This window comes from Oncorhynchus mykiss, chromosome 9 (assembly GCF_057628025.1).
Source record: "Oncorhynchus mykiss isolate SJ-2025 chromosome 9, ASM5762802v1, whole genome shotgun sequence".
Lineage (NCBI taxonomy): Eukaryota > Metazoa > Chordata > Actinopteri > Salmoniformes > Salmonidae > Oncorhynchus > Oncorhynchus mykiss.
This window is the reverse complement of record NC_143030.1, coordinates 73471132-73480002: the sequence shown is the minus strand read 5'-3', so window position 1 is coordinate 73480002 and position 8871 is coordinate 73471132. Positions and strand designations below refer to the sequence as shown.

At 44.1% G+C, this 8871-nt stretch overlaps 1 pseudogene; it reads left to right on the top strand.

Moving 5' to 3' along the window:
• Positions 1-5288: 5288 nt before the first annotated feature.
• LOC149981330 (solute carrier family 41 member 3-like) lies at positions 5289-8456 on the top strand (annotated as a pseudogene).
• Positions 8457-8871: the final 415 nt, after the last annotated feature.

Below are 8871 nucleotides of genomic sequence, written 5' to 3'. Positions count from 1 at the left end.
TTTTGGAAAGGTGTAGTATTGGCATATTGCTGGTTTTGGAAAGGCGTAGTATTGGCATATTGCTGGTTTTGGAAAGGTGTAGTATTGGCATATTTCTGGTTTTGGAAAGGTGTAGTATTGGCATATTGCTGGTTTTGGAAAGGTGTAGTATTGGCATATTGCTGGTTTTGGAAAGGTGTAGTATTGGCATATTGCTGGTTTTGGAAAGGTGTAGTATTGGCATATTGCTGGTTTTGGAAAGGTGTAGTATTGGCATATTGCTGGTTTTGGAAAGGTGTAGTATTGGCATATTGCTGGTTTTGGAAAGGTGTAGTATTGGCATATTGCTGGTTTTGGAAAGGCGTAGTATTGGCATATTGCTGGTTTTGGAAAGGTGTAGTATTGGCATATTGCTGGTTTTGGAAAGGTGTAGTATTGGCATATTGCTGGTTTTGGAAAGGTGTAGTATTGGCATATTGCTGGTTTTGGAAAGGTGTAGTATTGGCATATTGCTGGTTTTGGAAAGGTGTAGTATTGGCATATTGCTGGTTTTGGAAAGGTGTAGTATTGGCATATTGCTGGTTTTGGAAAGGTGTAGTATTGGCATATTGCTGGTTTTGGAAAGGTGTAGTATTGGCATATTGCTGGTTTTGGAAAGGTGTAGTATTGGCATATTGCTGGTTTTGGAAAGGTGTAGTATTGGCATATTGCTGGTTTTGGAAAGGTGTAGTATTGGCATATTGCTGGTTTTGGAAAGGCGTAGTATTGGCATATTGCTGGTTTTGGAAAGGTGTAGTATTGGCATATTGCTGGTTTTGGAAAGGCGTAGTATTGGCATATTGCTGGTTTTGGAAAGGTGTAGTATTGGCATATTGCTGGTTTTGGAAAGGCGTAGTATTGGCATATTGCTGGTTTTGGAAAGGTGTAGTATTGGCATATTGCTGGTTTTGGAAAGGTGTAGTATTGGCATATTGCTGGTTTTGATTAAATGTGATGTGAAAAAAAACATCAGTGGACCGTCAACCAAAACCCAGACATCTCCTGGGTCTTTCCACCTCTCAGGGTTTTACGCTCAAATCTACATCATGAACAAGGATTATTGGAACAATAATGATCCCTGTACTACAGCTTCTGCTACAAACCATACAATCATGGTGTTTTGACAGGAATATAAATATGTATAGAAACTACTGCAAGCCTTCCGTTGAAATACATCAACATACCGTTGTACATTTCCGTATGTGTCTCCTACAGCTGTAAAACAGAACAACTGTAAGTTGTTTGACATTAGTAACTCTGTTGTAATTGCCAGCCAACTGTCGGCGAAGAATTCGGTTGCAATGTGGTGAGTGGTGCAACTTCTCAAATCAATGTTTATGCATGGCTGATTGAGGCATAATGAAGACGTTTAGGTTTTCCTTTTCCAGTATGTTCTGTCTGTTTCGTTATTCCACGACACCACCTAGTGGGAACACTCAATGCACACTGAGAGTACAAAACATTAACAACACCTGCTCTTTCCATGATATAGACTGACCCGGTGAATCCAGCTGAAACCGTATTAATGTCGCTTGTTAAATCCACTTCAATCAGTGTAGATGAAGGGGAGGAGACAGGTTAAAGAAGGGTATGGTAGTAGGTGCCAGGAGCACCGATTTATGGCAAGAACTTTAACGCTGCTGGGGTTTTTTCACGCTCATCAGATTTACCGTGCGTTTCAAGAATGGTCTGACATTGGTTGTGGTGAGTATAATTGAAACTTGAGTATCTTTATGGCCCCTTAGGGAAATAAGTATAGCCAGTTATAATTGTAATGGTTTACCAGATCATAAAAAAAGAAGATCCATTTTTACATGGCAAAAAGAGAAAGAATGTAATATCTATTGTTTACAGGAAACTCAGTCTACAAATATAGATGAGGTTGGGTGGAAAAGGGACTGGGAGGGAGAAATACATTTTTGTCATGGGCAAAGAAACTGAAAAGGGGTGATTGTACCAATTAATATGAATGTTGATCCGATTGTGTACAAAGAAAATAGATTATTTTAGAAATGCTATTGGACCAAAAACAGATCTGACTAATTCATCTATATGGGCCAAATAATGATGATGATCCACACTTCTTTGAAAATATATATAATAATCTATTGAGCTCACAAGCAACGAATGAATCTATTATTATGGTGGGAGATTATAATATGGTTTTAAGTACCTCAATGGATCGTAAAGGAAATCACACTACAAACTATCACCCTCAAGCACTTAAGGAGATCACAAATATCATGGATACATTAGAACTAGTGGATATATGGAGGCAAAAAAATCCTGACCTAGTGAGATATACATGGAGGAGGCTTAAACAAGCTAGCTGTCTTGGTAACTTCCTGGTCTCATTCTTGCTGGCATCAAAAGTTCAAAAAGTATGAACAGGAGACAGAATGTGATTGGACCATCTGATTGACCTCCATATCACTCTTACAGAATTTCCACGTAGATGGGGATATTTGACATTTAATCAAAGCCTAATGGATGACCTTTTGTTTTTAACTAAGCCAAAATAATTCATAATGGACTTTTTTCTGCACAACATACCCTACTGTTAAAAAGTTTGGGGTCACTTAGAACTGTCCTTGTTTTTGAAAGAAAGGCAAAACATTTGGTCCATTAAAATAATATCAAATTGATCAGAAATACAGTGTAGACATTGTTCATGTTGTAAATGACTATCGTAGCAGGAAACGGCAGATTTATGGAATATCTACATAGGTGTACATTGGCCCAATATCAGCGCCCATTCCTCCTGTGTTTCAATGTCAAGAAAGCATTGCACGCACTTCAATGGGGCAGAAGTCTGTGTTGTTGTGATTCTGAATGGCCAGATGGCTACAATATTATCAGCCAGGCAAGGTTTTATGTTTCGCAGAGTTGACGGTTCCTTTATTTAACTAGACAAGTTAGTTAAGAACAATTTCTTATTTTCAATGACAGCCTAGGAACAGTGGGTTAACTGCCTTGTTCAGGGGCAGAATGACAGGTTTTTACCTTGTCACCTTTTGGTTACAAGTCCAACGCTCTAACCACTCGGCTCCCTGCTGCCCCATGCTGCTGGACAGTGAGTGACTCCATGTTGCCTTGAACCCTGGCATGGAACCCCTCCATGTTGCCTTGAACCCTGGCATGGAACCCCTCCATGTTGCCTTGAACCCTGGCATGGAACCCCTCCATGTTGCCTTGAACCCTGGCATGGAACCCCTCCATGTTGCCTTGAACCCTGGCATGGAACCCCTCCATGTTGCCTTGAACCCTGGCATGGAACCCCTCCATGTTGCCTTGAACCCTGGCATGGAACCCCTCCATGTTGCCTTCTCATGTTCGAGTGAATACATCACAAGTCTATGAAGTAGACTGGCTTATATAGACAATCACTGATGCTTACTCTGTTGGATCATCTATCAAATAATAATGCCAAAATCTTTGTGTGTTATCTTAGTATTTCAGGGCATAATTCATACTTCCAAAATAATTAAATTGTCTTGACACTGAAATATCGATTCTTTAAAATAAAAATATCTCCTGCAGAGGCCTACCCTGACGGTGAATGAGTCATTTTTCCTTTCTGTTTTCTCAGAAGGCACAGAGAGCATGTCTCCTGTCAGTGAGCCAGCAAAGGGCCATGGAAACAATCAAACAAATGGAACGGGAGCAACAAGGAGATTCTAACTGGATCAACTGTACCTGCTGCCTCTTTCTATTCTCAAATCACATTTTATTTGTCACATGCGCCGAATACAACAGGTACACCTTACTGGTGTACAACAGGTACACCTTACTGGTGTACAACAGGTACAACAGGTACACCTTACTGGTGTACAACAGGTACAACAGGTACACCTTACTGGTGTACAACAGGCACAACAGGTACACCTTACCGTGAAATGCTTACTTACAAGCCCTTAATCAACAACGTAGTTCTAAGAAAAATAAGAGTTAAGAAAAATAAACTAAAGTAAATAATAAAATACAAGAGCAACAATAAAATAACAATAACGAGGCTATATACAGGGGGTACCGGTACCGAGTCAAGGACCAGGAATTGAGTGAAAGCCTCTTGGTAGAGTAGTTTGTGTGCCAGTAAGATAGAGTCTGTTAGCAGTGTGGTCAACAGCTGTGGTGGTATCATATGACAGAGAGAGTGAACACTCTAGTGACGCCTGGACCCCTCACCAGGACTGATTCATCACAGGACAACACAACTGTTGTGGTTTTCTGTGTTTGTTCCAATCTCCCTAATTTGTTCTTGGGGAAAAGGATATGGCTAGGACAGCAAAAGAACAACATGTAACTGCAAGAGGACTTTAATCAAGTTCACCCACTTTTCAGCACAACGGTCCATTGTTACGTCTTTATTGTAACCGGCCCTGTTGTCATGACATTTCATGAAAAGCAACACTGTAGTAAAGTCGAGCTCCCAGCTGTGAGGTAGGCAGCATATACACTAGCTTGAGGTGCTTACTGGCGAAGGAATGTGGTGGTCTGTGGATCCCAGGCTGTGTCACTACCCCCCCCCCCCCCCCCCCCCCCCCCCTCACAGCCCTTCATCCCTACTCTGTGTGTTTCAGCACTGGGAAGTGTCAACACAGAGATCTTCATCCTTGTCCCAACTCTGAAGGGAAAATCTTGGCTGCTCGCCACTCCACCGTAGTGAGGCCACATCTTCAGCATCCTGTTGTATACGTAGTATTAGCCAAAGTAGGAGGCAAGTAGCCTGGTCTCTTTATGTATTATTATATCTTGATAACAAGTCTTCCACAGCATTTTACATGTTTATTTAGTCATTTAGCAGATGTTCTCCTCCAGAGTGACTTACAGGAGCAACTCAGGTTAAGTGCCTTGTTAAAGGGCACATCGACAGGTTTTTCACCTAGTCAGCTTGGGGACTCAAACCAGTGACCTTTCGGTTATTGGCCCAACACTCTTAACAACTAGGTCACCTGCCACACACCACAACTTCTCCTTTAATTTCCCAGCCTGAAAGACAGATAGCAACACTAACTGAAGCCCGAGGCTAACGTGACCTTTACTGTAGAAACGGATCACAGTAAAAACAGGTGTTGGAGTAGTCCAGGGTTAGGAAGAGGTCAAGATAACCCTTGGTCACACATTATCCAATGCATGATCATGAAGGTACGCTAAGCCCATAAGGTACAGTAGATGTGATGGATAGATGGACCCAGGAGTTGTGAAGGTCCATTCTCTCCCCAGGTTCAGGCCACAGTGGTGGACTTCCTGCAGGCATAGCACTGGGGTCCATGCCTAGAGGTGGGGTAGAGCTGGCCCAGGCTGCTGTAGTCTGTGCCAGCAGCATCATCACTGCATTCATGGCAGCACTGACTCTTGGTGAGTTCACCCTGAGATTGTCTTTATTGGATTGAGATGCCAAGTGTCTCAATAGTAGTATCTGTTAAGTTTTGCTCCCCCCCCCCCTCCCTCCTTCCCACCCTCCCCCTCTCTCTCTCTCTCTCTCTCTCTCTCTCTCTCTCTCTCTCTCTCTCTCTCTCTCTCTCTCTCTCTCTCTCTCTCTCTCTCTCTCTCTCTCTCTCCCCCTCTCTCTCTTTCTCTCTCTTTCTCTCTCTCTCCTACATACCTCTCTCTTTTCTCCATACCTCTCTCTCTCGCTCCCTCCCTCCATAGGTCTGGTGATGATCATGGTGATCATTGGCTCCAGGAAAGTGGGCATCAACCCAGACAACGTGGGAGATCTGATCACACAGTCTCTGCTGGCTGGATTCAGTACAACACTCTAACAGTACCGAGGTAAGGCTTTATTATAACAGATGGGTTTAATTGAACTTTGATTAAGAAATCAGTAATTTAACAATTAATAGAGTTGGTGCAGTGCATGTATCTGGGTAAATAACTGTTTAAGCCAATTAAGACCTTCAGTTTGTGGTAATAATATTCAGAACCAGCAGAGGGCAGCAGAAGTTACGTTCCAACTCATCTGTTGCCTGTTGTCAGCACTGACTGTACAATTAGTTACTTTTACGAAGCTCAATGTGTACATGCAGAAGTAAAATGTCTTCAATATCTTGTGAATATCAAACATGTTTGGGAAATATCTTGATTGATTTCAATGCAAGTTTGGCAATGCTCTTATGTCAGATGAATGGTATTCTCTATGTGTGGGATAGTGGTATTGTTGTATTTATTGGAGACCATTCTAACCTGTGTTTTCTCTGTGTACTGTAGACGTCTGGTACCTGTGTTTTCTCTGTGTACTGTAGACGTCTGGTACCTGTGTTTTCTCTGTGTACTGTAGACGTCTGGTACCTGTGTTTTCTCTGTGTACTGTAGACGTCTGGTACCTGTGTCTGGTGTGTGTGTTCTTCCTGGCTCTGGTTCCCTGTGGGTGGTGGTGGCCCGGAAGAGCCCTCAGAACAAGAAGGTCCTCGTGTCTAGCTAGCAGCCTGTCATTGTAGCCATGTCCATCAGCAGGTAAATAGACAACTCGCCCAAAAGCCCATTTTGGCATGGGCAGCGCCATTGATCACCATTTTACATACAAAGAACTATCTAACTATCTCTATGGGTACGACACACAGGACACTTTAGCATTCAATACATGTTCCTGATCAGTAGATGTGTTACTGGTTTATTTCATCATGACCTTGTTCAGTTTCGTGGGACACAAGACTGTTAGCGACCCTAACTTTAAGGGAATGGCTGTCTTACACTCGTCATCAATGGTGGACTAATCACTGTGAAATGGTCTATCAACACACTATACAAGGATGGAAATGGGAGAGTGAGTTATTAACTGTCCCATGGAACATGCATGGCTCTCTTCCTCTGAGTGAGGGTGTGATGTGAAGAGGATGCTGGGGACAGTGGTTCCACAGTCAGAGAGACGGAGAGACTATCGTGTCTGGCTGAGAGTCAGTTAGCTGTGTTTAAATGGCACATGCTGAGGGATCCTTTCAAAATGAGCCTGTTTAAGAGCACACAGCCAGATGTTCTGAGTCACAAATGGCAGTGTCCCAGGCTGATATTGGCAGCCTGATGTAGTGCATTGGATAACCATTGGATACTGTGAAATATTGCTTGCAGTGAATGTTAACGTTGTCCAATCTGGTTAGAATTTCCCCTCTACTGGTTCTGTGACTATAACGTAGCACGTTTGTGTTTTTCCCACTGTCCCCTCGAGTCTCTGCAAGTCTGAGATACACAGCTGCATTGGGTTTTGATTAAGATGTGACAAAACCAGTATTTTAGATTGTAAGTTTTATTCGAGTTCCTCCATTCCATGGCAACTGTGGCAGGACCACAAAGTAGAATCTGTCAATGTGGAGTTAATACATCAATTAAGAAATGATAGAACTCAACCATTTCTAAGATTTCTATCCTTATAATGTCAGAAGCAAGTGGTGAGCAACGTGTGTTTTACAGGATAGAGATGAACATCTCAAAGGAAAGTATATGACTATATAATATGAGACTTGTGTGGGTGATACTCTCTCCATACATTTCTTGGTGCTTCCTCTCAGGTGTCGGAGGGAACTTGGTGCCCATCCAGGTCAGTCGGATCTCTACCTACCTGCGCTTCTGGAGCGTGATGGAGTCTTACCCTAGAAGATGAGATGGCACTGGCCCAACCCCTTCAGCACCTCCTTCATCTCAGGTAAGGCTTGTCCACTCTGTCTTTCTATGGAGGGTCATGGCTGTCCGTGGGATTGCACGTAGATACTCTATGTCTTTATAAATAGGAACTCTACTCTTGGAACCACTCTTGGCATTTCTCTATTTATCCTCTCTTGATTTTATCATAGGATTTGTACAGATGTACTTTTCAACCAGTGCTTAACTAACGTGTATGCAGTATCCATTATCCATGCAGTATCCATTAGTTGTATCCATTAGTTGCCTCTGTCTGTCTCTCCAGGTGTAAACTCCAAGTCGGCGAGGGTGTTGTTCCTACTGGTGGTGCCTGGTCACCTGGTGTTCCTCTGCCACCTCTCTGCTCCAGGAGACCACACTGTCTCCTCCATCTCTCTGCTCCAGGAGACCACACTGCCCTCACTGTCTCCTCCATCTCTCTGCTCCAGGAGACCACACTGACTCCTTCATCTCTCTGCTCCAGGAGACCACACTGACTCCTTCATCTCTCTGCTCCAGGAGACCTCACTAACTCCTTCATCTCTCTGCTCCAGGAGACCTCACTAACTCCATAATCTCTCTGCTCCAGGAGACCTCACTAACTCCTTCATCTCTCTGCTCCAGGAGACAACACTGCCCTCACTGTCTCCTTCATCTCTCTGCTCCTGGAGACAACACTGCCCTCACTGTCTCCTCCATCTCTCTGCTCCAGGAGACCACACTGCCCTCACTGTCTCCTCCATCTCTCTGCTCCAGGAGACCACACTGCCCTCACTGACTCCTTCATCTCTCTGCTCCAGGAGACCCCACTGTCTTCTCCATCTCTCTGCGACAGGAGACCACACTGACTCCTTCATCTCTCTGCTCCAGGAGACCATGCTGCCCTCACTGTCTCCTCCATCTCTCTGCTCCAGGAGACCTCACTGACTCCTCCATCTCTCTGCTCCAGGAGACCACACTGCCCTCACTGTCTCCTTTATCATCTGCTACCTGTGTGACACCCTCCTCCAGGTACGCCTGTCAGTCTGCTACCTGTGTGACACCCCCCTCCAGGTACGCCTGTCAGTCTGCTACCTGTGTACTGCCCTCCTCCAGGTACGCCTGTCAGTCTGCTACCTGTGTGACACCCTCCTCCAGGTACGCCTGTCAGTCTGCTACCTGTGTGACACCCTCCTCCAGGTACGCCTGTCAGTCTGCTACCTGTGTACCGCCCTCCTCCAGGTACACCTGTCAGTCTGC